The sequence below is a fragment of the Vulpes vulpes genome, chromosome 7 (assembly GCF_048418805.1).
Source record: "Vulpes vulpes isolate BD-2025 chromosome 7, VulVul3, whole genome shotgun sequence".
NCBI lineage: Eukaryota > Metazoa > Chordata > Mammalia > Carnivora > Canidae > Vulpes > Vulpes vulpes.
The window spans coordinates 64941154-64950908 of record NC_132786.1 but is presented as its reverse complement, the minus strand read 5'-3'; the positions used below and the strand labels follow the sequence as shown (position 1 = coordinate 64950908).

Genomic DNA, 9755 nt, shown 5'->3' with positions numbered 1-9755 from the left:
TTCATCCCGTAAACCTCGAATTCATGAAATACTATCACTGTGATTTTGCTTGAGAAATCGTCCCTGTGATGTTTGCTGTTTGAAAGCGAAGTGCGGTGTGGGTGGGCCTGCAGGGTAGAGCCGCGCCCGAGCTCAGGGAAGCGCCGGGGGGCAGGTGCGCACAGCCTGGCGGCCACGTGCCCAGCTACACTGCTGTGTGCGGCGCGGGATTTCATGGAACAGAGGCCCGTCCCGGACATGGCCTCACTGCCTGCGGGGCTGGCCTTGGGGTGCCGGGGGTCGCCCCAGCGGAACACCCAGGGAGACCGGGGGAAGCTGAAGGGTGAGTGGAAGGACAGGGAACAGTGTGTGTCTTGTTTCTAAATAGGGGCACCTCATGAAGACAAATGCCAGGGGGCCTGCCATGCCCTGGGGACCAACCCCTTTGGTGTTGGGGGCCATTATTTGGAGTTGTAGGCACAAGGTTTGCACCAGTTCCACGAGCAGAAAAGCCACCCCTCTGGGGTCGTGATGTGGGGCGCGACTTGGTGGCAGGCGGAGGGTGAGGGGCAGGCCGTCCTGGCTGAGACTGGCCCCTGACGGCTGGCGTGCCAGGGACGGGCCTCTTCCTGCACGGGGTTCCAGGGGTGCGCCCAGCACTGCGAGGGGTGCCTTACGGTTGTTACTCACTTGTGTGTTTGGTGTAGACGTGTTCCCGATGAGCGATCTCTCAGAGGCAAATGAGCCTACGGGGTGTAGGACGACCGTCCGTAATTCTGGTGACATTAACCCCGGCACGAGGACACTTGCACGGACCTGAAGAGCAGCGGTGTTGTCCGGAGACCGCCTCTGTCAGCAGGGGGCCCACTCCGCCCCCCCCCCCCCCCCCCCCCCGGGATGCGCTGGAAACCTGGAGACGCTGCTCGGGGCACATGTGTCTGAGGCTGTGCCCGAGCTCCCCGACTGTGTCCCATAGCCAAGGCGGTTTCAGGCCGCAGTGCGCTGCACCCCTGCTCGGGCCGCGTGGACGCACAAGTGCTATGTCGTGTTTGCGCTCGTTTTACTTGCTTTCCTAGCTTCGAAGGCGTCGTTTTTGGGCATTAAAAACACTCGCTGTTCTCGGTTTCCCGCCCCTCCGATATGGTGTCTTTGGGAAGGTGAGGGACCGCAAGCAGGGTGCCCGGGCTCCTGCGGCACCCGCTTTCCTGTGGCTGCTCCCTGCACCTGCCGGCGGGGCCCAGCCTCGCCCCCCCCTGCATCCTGGGCTCGGGGCGGCCCGTGGGGAGCTGCGCTGTGGGCGGGTGCTCGCTCTCCAAAGACCACAGCCCGCCAGGCGCTTGCAAGCTGTCAGCGGGCCGCAGCGCCACGTCCAGGACAGACGTCGCCGCGCGTGCAGGGAGCGTGTTAGCACTTCGGGTTTTCACACCCAGGCCTGGTTGCTGTGAACCCCTGTCCATGTCCGCTTATGCCGAGACGAAATAAACCATCGGAAATGCAGTGCTCCTGAGTGTGCGTGGTTGCTGGCTGTCCCCGGCCCCCGCGGGCGAGCAGTGGTGGGGCGCCCCCTCCCCCGTCCCGTAGGAAACGTGCTCCCTGCAGCGAGGCCCGCCAGCTGACTCCCCCTCTGTGAGCAAGGAGCGTGGGGACTCCCGAGGGTGCTCCGGGCTCCCACGTCTAAGCTCGGGGCTCTCCATCTCCGTCGCCGGTCCCCTGGGCCCGCAGGTTCCGTGCCAGCCGCACCTCCCGGGCCTTGGGGCTCCCTTGGCCCCAACCAGCAGGAAGTCCTAGAGCCAAACATTCCCCTTCACAGTCTGCTCTCCCCATGAGCACGGACCTGTGTCACTGTTAATTTGTAGCGTTCTTTAAGAAATTATTTCTATTCCTCTCGAAAATATTGTTTCATAGGGTGGGGGGTGGGGAGGATGCTGCTCAGAGAATTTCCTTAGGCCGTGCGGTGGAGGCTCCCTGGCCCCAGCCTGCATCTGCAGTTTCCTTAGGGCTTTTTCCTCTGCGAAAATAGAATTAAATCTTTTTTTTTTAATTTTTTTTTATTTAAAAAAATTTTTTTTAATAGAATTAAATCTGAACGTTTTCACAGCTGCAGCTTTCCCCTGGGTTTTGGGATTTTGATACTAGATCGGAATGATTTTCTTGGCCTTTCATGTCTTTTAAATTAGACCTAAGGCCACAAAACACATGGGCTTTGCGGGCTGAGGCGATGAACTTCGTAACGGAGCTGGAGGCCGGCGAGGTCACAGGAACAGTTTACGTTGCGAGCCGAAGATTCTCGGCCCGTGAGAAAGGAGGATTTCTTAGAGCCATTTCCGACGGGACATGAGATGTATTTTTGCAAAGGACAGTGTGCGGGGTTCAATCCCTCAGAGACCGCAGGGGCCCCAAGGACCATCCTGGGGGACCCGGTGGCCATGGCCCCGCCCACCGGCGCCAGCACGACGGGGAGCCGGGTGCTGTGGGCCCCGGGCTGGTCCGCTCGCTCCAAGCAGATGCTTCCAAGCATCCCAGCGGCCGGGAGCCAGCAGCTGGGCCCCCCCCCCCAGAAGCTGCGATGGGCACGGTGCGGGGACGGCGTCAGAGGGTGGGAGGCCATCACCGACAAAACGTCCCCAACAGCTGTCATTAACCTCCGTGGAGCTGTCCCCTGCACAGCCGGAACCCTGTCCCGGCTGACGGGTCGTGTGGACCCAGAGCTCCAGGACATGTCACATTGCCTTGGTTGCAAACCCCAGATTGAAGCACCTTACAGGGGCTGGCATGGGCAGCACCTGCGCAGGCCCCCGGGGCAGGGCGTCCCACTCCTCCGAGGTAGGACAGCCCCTTCGGGAGCTCCGGGACCTGTAGGAATTCCTGGGCCCCACGTGACATGCCCAGCCAGGATGTCCGGGGCGGGGCTGGGAGTTTGGGGCAACAAGGGGCACAGCTCGGTCGGGTGCTCGTGGGGGGCGTGTGCCGCAGCCCAGATGGCGGGATGGTCCCTGCAGAGCCCAGGTCCCCGGAGAGCGGGGCCCCTGCCGAGTGTCCCCTGCAGGTGCCCGTCCCGCACCTGTCCTGGCCTCACCTGTGCTGTTACATTCAGTCCCGGAGACGCTGCTCCTCACAAGCCCCGGGTGAGCCGGGGGCGGGGGGGGCTAAGGAGGCGCCCACTTGTGTCCTAGCAGGGAGTCCCCGGAGTTAGCGAGGCTCCAACCTGGGGGCACTGGGCGGAGGGGTCTGGGGGACCTCCTGCACCCGAGGACGCCGTGACCCTTCCTGGCACGTACGGTATGTCTGCTTCTGGCCCTGGGGGAGGGGGCAGGGAAGGAGGCAGCTCCTTATGCTTCCCCCCAAAGCTCCCCCCCACCAGCTCCCCCACCAGCTGCCCTCCAGGCCCCCTACACTCCCCCATCAGCTCCCCCACATGCTCCCCCCACCAGCACCCCTCCCACCAGCACCTCCACCAGGTCACCCCACCACCTACCCCCCACAAGTACCCCCACTGGCTCCCCCTCACCCCTTCATCAGCTCCCCTACAAGCTCCCCCACCACAAGCTCCCACCAGATCCCCCCCAGCTCCCCCCACCACCAGCTCCCCCCTACCGGCTCCCAACACCGGGTCTCCCCCCACCTGCTCCCCTACCAGCTCCCCCACCAGCTCCCCTAGCAGCTCCCCCACCCGCTCCCCCCACCATGGACCCCACGGACACGTCCCCATCGCCCAGAGCCCACAGCCTCCATCGGGTCACGGGTGTCACACGCTCTGTGGCCTGCACACGTGTGTGACCTGTACTCCCAGGACAGGGTCCCTCAGAGCCATCTCACTGCCCCAAGTACCCTGTGTGCCCAGCTGCTCGGCCCCTGGCCTCAGCCCCTGGCAGCTCCTTATCTCGTTACTGTGCCCATATCTGCCTTTTCCAGAAGGTCCCAGAGTGGGAGCCCCAGGGTCGGTGGCCCCAGCGCGGTGCTCCGCCCCATGAGGTGCTTCAGGTTGGGGAGCTCACTGCTGCGTGGCCCTAAAGCCTCCCCGTCCCCGCATGAGGCACCTGTGCAAGGGCCCCTTGGCCGCTTCCAGGCTTCGGCAACGATGGATGAGGTGCAGGGGCCGTGTGTACGGGAGTTTGCGATTTGTTTTATTTTAACAGCTGTTTTATTACGATATAGTTTACGACAACCAGATCCACTCGCTTCCAGCGCCCGGTCCCCGGCCTCTGAGGGAATGTGCACAGAGGGTCGCAGTGACGGTGACGGTCCTCCCCGCAGCCGCCCGGCCTCAGCTGCCGACCACACCCCGCGGCCACATGCGCCTCGTCCCCGCGGCTCAGGGTCGTCGTGGAAACGCGCAGGTCTGCTCTTCGCCGTCCCGGGCTGCACTCGGTGTCTGCAGGCCCGTCGATATGGTGCCAAGCAGCCGCCTGGCTGTTTTGTTTGTCGGTGGGTTCCTTTAGGTCATGCTTGGAGCAGACGCAGACGTGTGGATGACAAGGGCACCCCGGGGCCGTGCCCGCTGTCCCGGCTGGGAGCCTGGGGACCCTGGAGCCGGTGGCCGCCGTCAGCCCCACGCGGGGACTCCCCAGGTGGCCTGACCTCGCCTAGCTCCTCCTTCCTTTCGCTCCAGGGCCTTGGGGGAAACTGGCCACACGTGGGCAGCCTCGGAAGCACCCCAGGTCCTGCGAAGAAAGGGCGCATGAGCCCAGCCGCACGTAACCCTGGGAGCCCAGGCGGAGGTGACCTCCCGGCCCAGAACACGGCCAGCCGCGCAAGCGTCCTGCCGGCCACCCACTGGGGCACGTCACCGAGTAGCCGGCTATCAATCGGCCACTCTGCGGTTTGGATGGACGCTCTCGCTGATGGGATGCCTGCAGGCAGGTGCCCTGTCGGGCGTCCCAGGGGGCGTGGTATGGTCCCCAAGGTGACACTCAGGGGGCAGGGCCATTTCAGAGCCACTCGACTCCTGCAAATTAGGAAAGCTGCCCTCCCCTGCGGTCCCCGTGGCCCTGCCAGAGCCAGGCCTGACTCGGGCGGCCCCACTGCCCTGCAGGCCCGGACGCAGGCCCCGAGCGGAGGGGACTGTTCCAGCGTGACCCGGGGCGGCCTCTCCTTCCAAGTGCCCGAGGGCCTCTCCAAGGGTTGGCTGACTGGTGCTCTGAGCCACGTGGAGCACCGTGTACGGCCCAGGTGTGTTCTGGGGGTGCCGCAGGGAACCCCGCCAGCAGCTCACAGCCCTCCTGGCCCAGTGTCTTGGGCTGAACCCACTGCAGCAGGAAGGCGACATGCGCTCCCTCCCAGGATGGGCCTTGGCAGCCCTGGGCGTGTAGTCACTGCTCTGCACCCCGCGGGGAGTCCGGAGACCCGGGAGGCTCCTGCTGTCGCCTCCGCCTGGGCTGGGAGCTCGGGCCAGGCTCTCTGCTGAGCGTCGCCAATCGGTCGGCCATTCCCCGCCGCGGCTGTGTGTCTTGAGGGTCAGGCCTGAGCTCTGGGAGGCCTGGGCCCCCGACCGACGCAGAGCGCGTGCCCACCTGGCATGGGTCCCAGAGGCAGCACGACACGGGGCCGGTGGCTCCACCAGGATCCCCTTGTGCTCCCATCGGTGGGGATCCTCTTCTTGTCCCCCGGGCCCATCGGAGGCCCTTCTGTGCCCCAACGGCCCCACTCCAGTGTCTTGGAGGCCCCGCCCCCTCCCCGGTGGCCTGGGCACACCCCACTGCCCCTCCCTGGTGGACAGTGTGCACCCCCGATAACTGCTGCTCTGAGCAGCCCCTGGGCAGTTAGACCTGCATCCCGGCCTCCTGGGGAGCATCTGCCCCCCGGTGCTCCTGTGGCGTCCTCCCGGTGACCGCCCCGACCCCAACTCTGTGTCTGTCCTCCCCGGGGCCCTTCCCTGACCCTGGGCTCCACGTCTGTGCTCCCAGTGACCTTCCCCGACCCTGGCGTCCCAGTGGTGACGGCAGATTTCATTGGCTGCCGCTGGCAGACAGGGGGCCGAGGCCAGTGCATCTGTGCAGAGGGGATGACATTTCCCTGGGCGCCGAGTGGGGAACGCCCAAGAGGGCTGGGCCAGACACGCGCAGGGGGCCGCGTGGCTGCCAGCTGGCAGGGACCTGAGCTGGGACCCACCCTCCACGGGGATGGGGCATGCGTCCTTCCTGATGGTTCTGTCTCAAACCAACGGCCCTGGGGTTCTTGGGGAAGACGCGCCCGCTTGTGTGAGGTGCTCAGACGTCCCTGGGGACAGGAAGCGTTCACGGTTCTGCGTCCTTTCCCGTCCAGGCTCCACGCTGGGCCAGGTGTTGGCTGAGCAGAGAATTGTCCTGGCAGCTCCACGCTCTCAGGGGTCTCCCGGGGCCCAGGGCTGTCCTGGGGCTCGCAGCTGAGGGGGCCTCCATCTGGGGTCCCGGGGCCCTGGGTTTGGGTGGAGTCCGCGCCTGCCCAGGGCTCCGCAGTGCTCTGGCTGACTGCGCCGGAGGCGGAAACCCAAACCCTCCCGCGTCCCTGCAGTGGGCCCCTAACCCGCGTGGTGCCCCTGAAGATGCGTCCTCCGGCCCCGCCCTCGAGTGCGCCAATGCTCTAAAATCTGAGCGGTGATGAGGGAGCTGGGCTCATGCTCACAAACGACCCAAGAGAAAAATGCTTTGACGTATCAGAATACACGGTGTGCCCGTCACCACCGTCCGGGGGTCCGACGAAGCAATAGTGTGGCCCGGTGGGCTGCTTTTTCCTGGGCTCAGGCCGCGGGCGTCCGGGGGGCACGGGAGCGTCGGGCGCAGAGGGCTGAGTGTCTGTTGTGTGTGTGCGTGTGCAAGTCCCGTGGACAGAGGCCCTTTCTCTCTGCCGGCCTGGCCCTCGATCTCCTCCTGGTCCCCCCTCGGCGGGACGGCGTCCAGGAAGGGACGGGAAGACGCGGCGCTGCAGGAGGTCGAGCCTTGCACAGCAAGGCCTGTCGATCCTCCCGCTTCTGCTCACAGGACTCGTCTCTGCTGCGAGCTTTGCAAGAGGTCAGGGCACAGCCGATTGTGACCGGAGACACGGACGTCTTTGATTCCCGGGCCGGGCCCCGTGTGTCTCCCTCTGTCTCGCTGCCTAGTGACTGCCCCGTGTTTGGCGCCGTTCAGGGGCCCCGTGCCTGGGTTCAGGCCTCAGAGACTCAGGCCGCAGAAGGAGGGACGGTCAGCCTGTGTCCGTGCACATCGTCACTCAAGCAGCCATGGAGGTGAGTGTGTCCTGGGGGAGCCGAAGGGGGAGGAGACTGTGCACAGTGAGGGGCGCAGAGGTGAGGACCCCCCACCCCAGGCAGCAGGAGTGGGGCCAGCACGGCGGGCCGGGGCCTTAGGGTTGGGGAGGCGCCCGAGAAACCCTCCGATGGTTCACCAGTTGGAAGGAACCAGCAGATACAACTCAAAGTGGAGGAATTAAAACATCGCGGCGCTTAATGCAGCTGCGAGGGCGGATGATGCTCAGGCACGCACACACACGCACACATGCCTGCACGGTGGGCGATCGTCATGTGCACACATGCTCGGTGGGCAGCTGTCACTCGTGTACACACACACGCACCCACGCGCACAGTGGATGGATCACAAGCACAGACACACGGCTGACAATCGTTGTGCATGCACACGCGCTCGGGCACATGCACTGTGGACGGATGTCACACACACGCACGTGTGCTCCCAGGGTGCGCCCGGCCTGCAGCATGCTGTGCGTTCGTTCCTTACTACACGTGTGCACACAGATGAGAAGCCGCCGCTGGGAGTGCAGAGACCCCGCCGGGGCCGGTGACGGGGCCTGCCTCTCGCCCTGTCGCGGCCCGAGTCTGTCCATCTTCCGCCTCCCGTTCCCAGATGTGCTGCACAGCTCCCGGCGCCCCCAGTATCCGTTAGTTCTGCTCCGTGAGGGGGGGTCTGCCGTGGGTTCCCCAGAGCAACAGACCCCTGCTGGCCTCCCCGCTGCTTCCAGGTCTGTCTGGAACTGGAAGGACCTCGCCCGGAGGAGCGCCGTGCCGCCCCCAATGCCACCACCCGCTGGGGAGCACAGAGCATCACGGTTCGGGGACAAAGGAAACAGGACGTGGAATTAGGGAAATGTCGAAGTATGTAAAGGACACTGCAGCCTCTCTGAACCAGGGCACGGCCCGGATCTTCGAAACCCTTTTCCATGCATTTAATATCATTTTAAGTAGCGTCACATGCGATACGTGCTTGTGAACTAAGGCACTGATATGCATTTTATTTCCGAAGGTCATACGTGCCATTGCCTGGACGCCCGGAGGCCTAGGGTGACACATGTTTGTGTTCAGAACCTAAGAGGCGACAGGCACCCCCGCGCACCGACTCTGATGGGCTCAAGTCACTACCACGAACGAGTGGGTGAGTGCGCTGGGCCGCAGGGACCCCCCTCCCTGGCCTGTGCGTGGAGCCCTGACTGCGTCCCGGGTCAGTTTGTCTGGCTGGAGTCCTGGGCACCTCTGGCAGGAAGACCTGGGGGTTTGGGAAATGCCGCTGCCCTGACTCGAGCGTGGACGTGGGGCCGACGTAGCACACGGTGGCGCAGCAGCCTGAGTCAGCTCAGCACCGGGTTCTGCTGCTGGAAAGATCTGGAGAAGGAGCCAGCTCGCCTGCAGGAAGGATCGAGCGCTGGGACCCGGCCGGGGCCTGGGGGCCGCCCCGGAGCCAATGCTGACTTAGCGCCGGGACGGTGGTGCCCCTGCTTGGGTCACAGAGTGCTTGTGCGTGTGTGTGACATGACGATAAGTGTTGACATATTGTGATCTTTTTTCTGACTTTACATCATTTTATTTGTACGTCAGAAGCAGTTAATGGCTGATGCTTATATTTTTACTGTTTCTACTTTTAAAGCGGGTTCCCTTCCTGACTTGATCATGTCTCGACTCCGTGTCAAGAGGTCAGGGTCGCAGGAGCCCGAGGTCGGGGTTCGGAGCCACAGGAGCCCAAGGTCAGTGTTTGGGGCCGCAGGAGCCTGAGGTCAAGGAGTCAGGGCCGCAGGAGCCCGGTGTCAGGGTTTGGGGGCAACAGGAGCCAGAGGTCGGGGGGTCAGGGGCAGCAGGAGCCTGAGTTTTGGGGGTCAGGGGCCGCCTGAACTGAGATCAAGGGGTCAGGGCTGCAGGAGCCCAAGGTCAAGGGGTCAGGGGCCTGAGAGGCCCGAGGTTGGGGGGTCGGGGGCCGCAGGAGCCCGAGGTCGGGGGGTCAGGGCCGCACCTTCACTGTCTAACGATGACGGGTGAGTCTTGACCTTCGTGTAACCCTGGGAAGAAACCTCCTTCCCCCCACATCCTCGTGTGCCCGGAAGAGCCTTGGCCGTGTTGTGTCCGAGACGGGACGGCTGTCTGAGGCGCTCGTAAGGTCTCCGGGAGCAGCAGTGCCCCAGCTTCCTGGGACGGCGGGGGGATGCTGCAGGAACCCCCCGGCAGGCATTTGCAGCCTTCCTCACGCAGAGGCCCCGCCGTCACCACCCGGCCCTCTGCCCTACGAGGGCGCCGCCGTGTCAGCGGCGAGGGCTCTCCGTGCAGCGAGGACGGGAACTGCCCCAGTGACCCTGTCAGGCCAGCGTGGCTCTGGCGTTGGCCCGTCGAGCTGGCGTCGCGGCTGACCCGGCCCGCGTGTACACGGCCCGGACCTCACCCGGGGGGCTTGGCCGCCGGCCTGCGCTGGCCTGGACTGTGGCCTGCACCCCGGCCTTGACCCGGGAGCCCCCGTCCCTTGAGGTGGCCGGTGACGGCGAGCATCCCACGTCCTGCTCTGCGCCCGTCCACTTGCAGCGTATCGGGG

At 64.8% G+C, this 9755-nt stretch overlaps 1 protein-coding gene across 1 annotated transcript in view; it reads left to right on the top strand.

The window, feature by feature from the left end:
• The first annotated feature begins 7998 nt into the window (after positions 1-7998).
• The window catches only part of MYOM2 (myomesin 2), a 59746-nt gene continuing 57989 nt past the window's right edge, over positions 7999-9755 (top strand). The window contains exons 1-3 of the mRNA XM_026017939.2: positions 7999-8059; positions 8208-8336; positions 8826-8922. The gene's annotated coding sequence lies outside the window, so the exon portion shown is untranslated. The remainder of the gene's footprint in view (positions 8060-8207; positions 8337-8825; positions 8923-9755) is intronic.